This window comes from Suncus etruscus, chromosome 2 (genome assembly GCF_024139225.1).
Source record: "Suncus etruscus isolate mSunEtr1 chromosome 2, mSunEtr1.pri.cur, whole genome shotgun sequence".
Taxonomy (NCBI): Eukaryota; Metazoa; Chordata; class Mammalia; order Eulipotyphla; family Soricidae; genus Suncus; species Suncus etruscus.
Genome location: NC_064849.1, coordinates 27,635,005 through 27,643,698, shown reverse-complemented (window position 1 = coordinate 27,643,698; position 8,694 = coordinate 27,635,005). Strand labels below are relative to the sequence as shown.

At 36.0% G+C, this 8,694-nt stretch overlaps 1 non-coding gene across 1 annotated transcript; it reads right to left on the bottom strand.

Annotated features, from left to right (window-relative positions):
* Positions 1 to 8,027: 8,027 nt before the first annotated feature.
* Positions 8,028 to 8,134, bottom strand: LOC126003212 (U6 spliceosomal RNA). The gene has a single exon (XR_007493746.1). It is a non-coding gene; the product is annotated as a U6 spliceosomal RNA (small nuclear RNA).
* Between the last annotated feature and the right edge of the window lie 560 nt (positions 8,135 to 8,694).

Below are 8,694 nucleotides of genomic sequence, written 5' to 3'. Positions count from 1 at the left end.
CCTACCTCAGCCACTATGTTTATTTTAATAAAAGAGATTTTAGCCCCCCCAGTACCTCTAAGTTTTCTTCCAGATCAAAAACTAAATAAAAAGATATTTGGAAAGGTTCTTTTAATGGGAAGTACCAGTGCATAATGAATAATGATATGCAAAGTCTTTGTGGATACACACATGAATGTGCTTGTGCACATATACATTTCTTATGTAGAAAAAATAAAATATGTCTAAATTAATTTATAGATTCAATAACGTTTGGGTCAATAGCTGGTTTTCTTTCTTGTCTGAATGTGGAAGCTTTAAAGATAATTTGAAATTTATACTAGAATAGATGAAGCACTAAGACATTTCATTTCATAAAAAAGATGATCATATAAGAGCTTTTTTTTTCTTTTTTTCTTTTTTTTTGGATTTTGGGCCACACCCGGTAATGCTCAGGGGTTACTCCTGGCTATGCACTCACAAGTCGCTCCTGGCTTGGGGGACCATATGGGATGCCGGGGGATCGAACCGTGGTCCGTCCTAGGCTAGTGCTGGCAAGGCAGACACCTTACCTCTAGCTCCACCACGCGGCCCCATATAAGAGCTTTTTAATACTGATCTTAAAGTATGACTGAATGTTAAATATCTTCACTAACAGAAGCCAGATATACAAACAAAGGTGGCATATAAGGCAGTAGGTAAAATGGTGCCTGACAATGAATAGAACTATGGCTTTCCTATGGATATATTTTTAAAATATTTACTGTTTTCTTTTTTCTTTTTGTTATATCTGGTGGTGCTCAGGGCTAACTCCTGGTTCTGTGCTCAGGAATCAATTCTGGAAGTATTATGGGTTCCATATTACGTACTAGGGATTAACTCTGGATCACTTGTGTGCAAGGCAATGCTCTAACAGCATGTTAGCACTTAAAAATCTAGTTTTGCTAAATATCATACATATATAGACAAACTTATTAATTCATGCTATTATGCCTTAAAACTTCTCTTCTAAAACTTTATTTTGAGTTTATATTGCTGTTATTTTTCTATCTTGACTCTGATATTTAGGCTAATGATCTTTAAACAAAAAGTAAAATCTATGTTTAAAAAAAGTTCTGATTTCTGCTTTAAACTTTTTTTGTCACATAGTTGTGCTCAGGGATTACTCCTGGCTCTGTTCACAGTAATAACTCCTGGTTGGGGATGAACCTGGGTTAACTGTATGCATGTGACTTACTGCTATACTAATCTCTATGGCCCTTTGATTCTTGTTCTTTAATTTCAAATTGTCAGACACATTTTTATGCAAATTAAGTCTTGTTATAAATATTTGTGACTTAGACTAAAAATACCAAACACAATTCAAAACGTTAGAAATTCTATTATGCTTTTAAAAAGTAGTTTAGAGCCAAAATATTCTTTTCCCTAAAATGTAAAAAAAAAAAACACCTTCACTTTCTTTTGCTTTTGTCAGTCACTTAATTCTGAAGTGATAGGCATTTCAAAATAAACTCTCAAAATATTTAATGATCACTCACAGTTATTCATATAATATACACAAGCAACTTGACACTTATTTAAACAAAAGTTTTTTATTTCACTTGGGATAAAGACAGCCATTGCAGTAAAACAACTTTTACAGAAAAAAATCATTTTTATCTTTTCATGCCAAGTAGCAAAAAGGAACTGAAATTAAGAGAAGCAGGAAAACCCTATGGAGAAATCTACTCCTTAATAATAAACACCAGGGTACTGATCAAATTAAATGCTACTCTGGGAACTTGATCTTTAGTTGGTTGGGCACCCAAGGAGCTGTTTGAATAAGTCCCAGCAGGTCATAAATTGTATGCTAGTGAAAGAAGCTCAGCGTTCTGAGTAACAAAATTGCGTTGACTTTTCTTTATGTATCCAAACCCCACTTCCCATTTCTGTATTTATTAAAACCTGTGGGCCATGTCTCATAGGATTTGCTTAATATTTCTTTGAAGGAGTATTTCGCAAAATATGATTTTAGAATGATTTCTCACTAATGGAGTGGAAGAAGTCAGCTTTTGCCAAGGTTTCTGAAAAATGAGCCTTTGGTTGCTGGAAATAGCTGCTATCACCACGGAGAAGTGAGTGTGGCTAGAGGACCAATAAAACATACAGGACAGGCTAGTGAGGAATAAAATTCCTGGGGTTCATCAATTAGACCATGAAGAAGAATACCCTGTCACTCTTGTCTGAACAGATTCTTTCTTGAACTCTTGAAACGTTTTTTTCCTTGAAACCTAGAAGGGGAGAGCAAAAAGCCTGACAAGATTCATTCTGACCTCACAGCTCTTTGGACTCCAAACAGTGGATGTGATTAGATATTGGAGAATCAAGGTTTTTTTTTTCCTCAAAATTCAAGATGAGCGACAAATTTATATTACTGGCTGGAGCATCCATGAACTTACCCACAGTTTGGGTTGCTTGCACATCAGAAACATCCTCTCACAAATCTGAAAGGCAACATTCAAGATGCAGCTCTTACAGGCTGTTATGTTGTGAGATAGTCCCTTATCCCTGTGTCTGCACATGGCCTTCCTCATATGCCTGTTTTTGACTCTCCTTTTCTTGAATAAGGATACTAGTCATAGTACATGTCATAACTCCATTTTAATTACTTCATACAATATTGTTACTTTCTGAGGTTGGTATTAGTTTTTATGATATTAAATTTGGAGAGCACACCAAAATGGCCCAGGACAGAGATTGCTGGGTATACTAGAAGTAGTCAATTATACATACACAAGAATTGTCAAAAGGGTTTTGTAAAAAAAAAAAAAAAAAAAAAGAAGCAAAGAATATATTTCAAAATAAATTGTAAGAGATCTCAAAGTAATCACCTAATCAACTCTAAAACACTAAAGAAAAAAGTCAAGCAAGCAGAATGAAGGAAATAATACATATTGGAGTGACATTACTGAAACAGAGGAAATAAAACAGTACACAAGACATATCAGGAAATAGAATAAAATATTTGAAATAATTTATATAATAAGAGACTTGTATTTAGAACATATGAACAATCCTTAAAGAAATACAATTTTACAAAGTAGGTAAGGGTTCTGAATAAATGCCCATCCAACAAGGAAATATGAATGGCCAAAACACTTATGAAAAGATGTTCAACATCACTACTCATTAGAGAAATGCAAATCAAAAGCACATGAGATGCCATGTATCACTTACTATAATGGTACAATTAAAAATAAATTAATATCTGGAAAGAATGTGGAGAAAATTGAACACTCATTCTGTTGATAAGAATGTAAAGTAGTGCGATCACTTAGAAAAAGTCACATTGTTTCTAAAACACTTATGTGTGAGGTTATAATATGTGCTGGACGTTTTAATCTTAAAGTAATATCCAAGAGAAACAAACACATATGTCCACACTAAATCTTACACATTGATGCTCAAGGGAAATAATCTGTGAAGGTCCTTCAACTGTTGAATGGATAAATGTGATACATTTCACTGCTAATGGAAATGAAAATTGATTTAGCCTCTATAAAAAATCGCAGTGAAATTCCTTAAGAAAATAAAAATACTGGGGACTGAGAAATAATTAAAGTACTTGCCTTGAAAGCTTGAAGCTCTGAATTTGATTCTTTGTGCCTTTGGACGTATTAAGTGAGAGCCTGGAAACTCTGCTATCTGTGATCTTCAGAAGGGCAGATTATTTCAGGACATCCCCAAAGCTAGTATGACTGAGAACTGCAGTTACAGGGGGTTGATACCCAGGAAGAACTTCAACTAAACAAAAAGATGTGTGACCTCTAAGACCAGGAGTGGTACCTCCAGTGAGCACAAGTATGAAGACCATAGCAAACATTATTGAATACTACAACTAAAATTTGTATGAACCCCACAAGTGAAGGAATGAAGCATCCAGGTGTGTAAGCTTCTAAACCTGGTCTCCTGGCAACACAACAAACAAATATTTGAGTACCACATAGGCAATGATTACTTGCCATCACAAGAGCATCAATATCAAAGAAACCTAGGAAGCTCACACAGAACCATTGACATAGTTGGTAGAGAATCTCTGGAGGGCCTTCAGTCCCTGAGCATCAATTGGAGGGGTGCTCTCTACTAAAATTAAAGTTTTGAGTTTCATCCATGTTGCAGTATGGATCTATATTTTAATACTTTTGGCATAAAAATGTAATTATATGACTATGCCACATTTTTCATAATGTGTTTTTTGATGTTTATAATGTTATAGACTTTATAAAGATTAAAAACCTCTACATGTGCATAGAAATCTCTCTACTCATCACACAAGTTTCTGTGCCACCCTACATTCCCTCTCAACCCCACCTCTAACCATTCTTCCAACCCACTTCCCTTTTCTTCCTGTAACTGTCACCATTTTTAACTGAGTCCAGAAGTTAGTTTTGCTGCTTTTGCAAGTTTATTTGCTTATATTCCACATATGAATAAAATAACCAGATAGTTGTCTTTCACTTCCTAACTTGTTTCACTCAGCATCATTGTAAGGCCCATTCATTGAGTTCCATTCAAAATTTCATCATTTTAAATGGTAGTACAGTATTCCACTGAGTATATAGATCACAACTTCTTTATTCCTAGATCTCTTAAAGGACATTAAGATGAATTTCTTGTTTGGGCTATTGTATATAACTGCAAGCATAAGGGTACAAATATTTTTTTTTCAAATTCATGGTCTGATAAACTTTCAATAAATGTTTAGCAATGGTACTATTGGATCATATTTTTTGTTGAATTATGCCTTTGGGTGTTTTGCTTAGTTTCTTATCAATTCATTCATCTTATTGCTGAAAAATGAACACAATGACTGCTGCTGAATATAATAATGAGGTTTGCTAGGCACGTAATAAATATTTTCATGATGAGAAAAATTGTATTTAGCTGTCCTTATGTTGTTTTATTCCCCACTGCCTTTGAAATGTCACATAGGCCTTTAAAAAATTGGAAACAATTTTGTAAGACCACAGATTGAAAGTATTCATCTTTTATTTTATTGATGAAAATTCATCAGTCCTTTAAAAAGGCCCAACAAGAACAGAAAGATGAAGAAAGTTGTGAAATTATAGCCTGAAAGCTGTCATTGGAAGGCTGCCTTTGGAAACTAAAGTCAGGAGACAGATTTGTTTGGGCTTCCTCCTGTTTAAGCATTTTAAGCACTGCTTGGTGAGTTGGGAACATTTTCATCATATGGCTCTGAGGATAAGACATTTGTAAAGTGCACATACTCCAATACCAGTCATTGCTTGCCAGTGTATCTCATTTTGAAATTCTTATAGAATCAAAGTGTCTATCAGAATGGTTATCATCAATTAGACAGACCTTACTGGGTCCTGAGAGATGGTATAGAGGATATGGCAGTTACCTTGCACATGGATGACCCACATTAGATCACTGGAATCTTATATGGTCTCCATAGCCCAGCAGGGAAGATTCCTGAGTTTAGAGCTAGGAGTAAGCCCTGAGTATCACTGGGTGTGTCTGCCATCTCCCAAAATATAGACATTTCTAGACATTCTTCTTCTTGAGCACACATATATAGTGTTGAGCCACATCCAAAGATGCTCAGAGATTCAAGGGTTACTCCTGACTATGTGCTCAGAGTTCGCTGTTGGTGATGTTTGGGGACCATAAATGGTTCTAGAGACCAAACTTGGGGTCAGATACATGACAAAGCAAGGGTCTAAACCCTACAAACACTCCCTCTGGCATCTAAACAGATTTCTTAAGAGGTGCTTTCTACACTCAGAATACTATGATTTGCCCCTCATTTCCACATGCGTTTTTTGAGAATGCCTTTGGTTGATTTTCTATTTCTCTAAGATTTCTAGTGAGAATCACAGCAAAGGTCAACAGGGAAGTTATTTTCTTATAGAGTCCAATCAGTGTCATGATTTGTGACACACTGAACTCGGCCTCTTTTCTGGGAGGGCAAAGAGGTTCCGGTTAAAGGAGGGTCTGGGCTTTCCCTCATGAGGATGCATGTCTCTGGACACTCTTATGATGGATTGATTGCTCAGGGACTCTCTGACTGATGGTAACCCGACTTTCTTCTGCCAAGGGAGGCTTTGTCTCACATGCTGGGGCATGCTCCAGGACTTCCCTGCTGTTGAGAGAGTAGACAAATGACAGCTGTTCCAGTTAGTGGCCATCTCTCAGTTAGAATCTTTCTTTAGTTGACAGTGGTATGCTGATAGATTGTCCTGGAGAATGAGGCAAGAGTGATCTTTTACTGTGTACCAGAACCAGCACATTTCTCTAGTGCTCCCCGATCACACTCTTTTCCTGATCACTTATTCTCAATTTATATTAGTCAATGGATTTTCAAAATTTCAGAGGATGAGATTAAGGAGTACCATTACACATGAATCTTTATTTGTTTTTTTTTAATTATCATTTTTTCTTGGTTTGGGAATTATATGTGAGAGTAATCAGGACTTATTCCTGACTCTGCTCTGGGATCACTCCTGGCAGGGCTCAAGAGATCATTCATGGTGCCAAGGATTGAACACAGGTCAACTTCAAAAGAATAATATGTTTTACCTGCTGTACAATCTTTCTGGCCTAATTATTATTTAAAATTTATTTTATTCACTTTCTCCATACTGATCTTTTGTTTATGTTTTAGTCATGACCAGAGTTATTCACATGCTTGCTTTCACTGCTCATACATTAAATGTGGCCCTTATTTATAATCTTAATATTGGCCACAGTGATCACACAGTTAAACTTGTTATTACTTGTTATTACAGGTTATTATTACTTGTCTCCAACTGCCTGTAGTATTTCTGCAAATAGCCTGTGGATCTGTGGCTTTCAGACAACAGCATTGTCAGGATCTCCCTCAGGAATTTTACCTCATAACCTCATCATTACAAAACAAGTACTTATCACCAAGTCATCTTCCTTGAAACCATCTTTCCAAAACAGACAGTCAAGAACGTGTCTTGAAGGAGTAGACAGTACTATTTTCAGGTGATTACTGGGATGGTTATTTAGGATTTTATTAGGATGGATTTGGAGAGATTCCCTCCTCACTTCTCTTTAGCCACTATGTGCTAATAATACAAAGCCAGCTTCAGAAAAGAGAGAGAGATAAACAGTCTAAGTTTATGGCTGGTTTTTAGATTTTCAAGACCTCTCTCCTTTCTCCTTAACTCCTTAATTAGCAGTAATAACCCTTCCTACACCATTGCTGGAAGGCACCATATTGGATGTCAGGAATAGAAGGACTTTTTTGGGGGGGGGGAGTTTTAGGGGTTACTCCTGGCTATGTGCTCAGAAATTGCTCCTGGCTTGGGGACCATATGAGAGCCAGGGGATCAAACCACGGTCTGTCCTAGGCAAGCGTGGCAAGGCAGATGCCTTACAGCTTGCACCATTGCTCTGGCCCCAGGAATACAGGAATAGAAGAATCTTACAAGTCAGGCACCTTACCTCTTCTCCTATTGTTCTATCTATTATGCAGATTTTAATCATTTTACTAGTCCTTGCAGGTATTATTTTATATTCATTTTCTTTTTTTTAAAATAATATCTTTATTTGGGGTCAGAGCGATAGTACAGAGGTAGCGCTCCTGGCTTGGGGGACCATATGGGATGCCGAGGGACCGAACCTCAATCCATCTTGGGTCAGCCGCGTGCAAGATAAACGCCCTTATTGATGGCCACTGCGCCATCAATCCGGCCCAAAATAATATCTTGATTTAAGCATCATAATTACGAACAAGATTATAGTTGGGTTTTAGTCATAAAAAGAACACCCTCCTTCACCAGTGCAACATTCCCACCACCAATGCCCCCATCTCCTTCCTTTCTACCCCCTGCCTGTATTGGAAACAGGCATTCTATATTCATTTTTTTAATGTAAATGGTATTATCATTGTCACATAACTTGTGCTTTTGCTAAAATCATGCTTACAAGGTCTATGGTGATACATGCAGCTCATTTATTTTTTCTTTTTTTTCCTTTTACTTACCTTCTTTTTATTAATTTTTTCTTTCTTTTTTTTTAATATGGAATGCTTCACAAATTTGAGTGTCATCTTTGCACAGGGGCCATGCTAATCTTCTCTGTATCATTCCAATTTTAGTATATGTGCTGCCAAAGTGAGCACATTTTTATTTATTTTCATAGTTGACATTGAATTACTAAAGTAGGGCTTTATAAAATTGATTAACTTAATATAGTTTTATTATATATTGATAAAAATATAATCCTGCTTAATGTTGAATGATTTGATGTTACTAGAGAGCCTCATTTCATCTTATATAGTTTTGCTTGGTATTGCAGTTTCCAAAAAAAACTATCAACGCTGACTTGCTATACTGATTTTATACATTTTACTGATTGTATCCTCCGGATGGACTTTTTTTGTTTTTATTTTTATTTGCTGATATTTCAAACAATATTTTTAATTATGAACATTTTTGTACAGGTCTTGTGTACTTGTTCAAAAGTTTTTCTGGAGTTCAGGCCTAAAAGTAGAGTTTCTAGACTCCAGCTGTTATCCAGTACGCAAAGCATGAGTTTCAAAGAATGATTTGAGAGTTGACTCAGTACCAGAACTCTCTGTCACTACACATACAACAAAATTTCATAACCTGAGACTTTCAAGTTGACTTCAATTTAGTTACTGTGAATTTGTGTGTTAGGATGCCTTTATTTCTTTTTTTT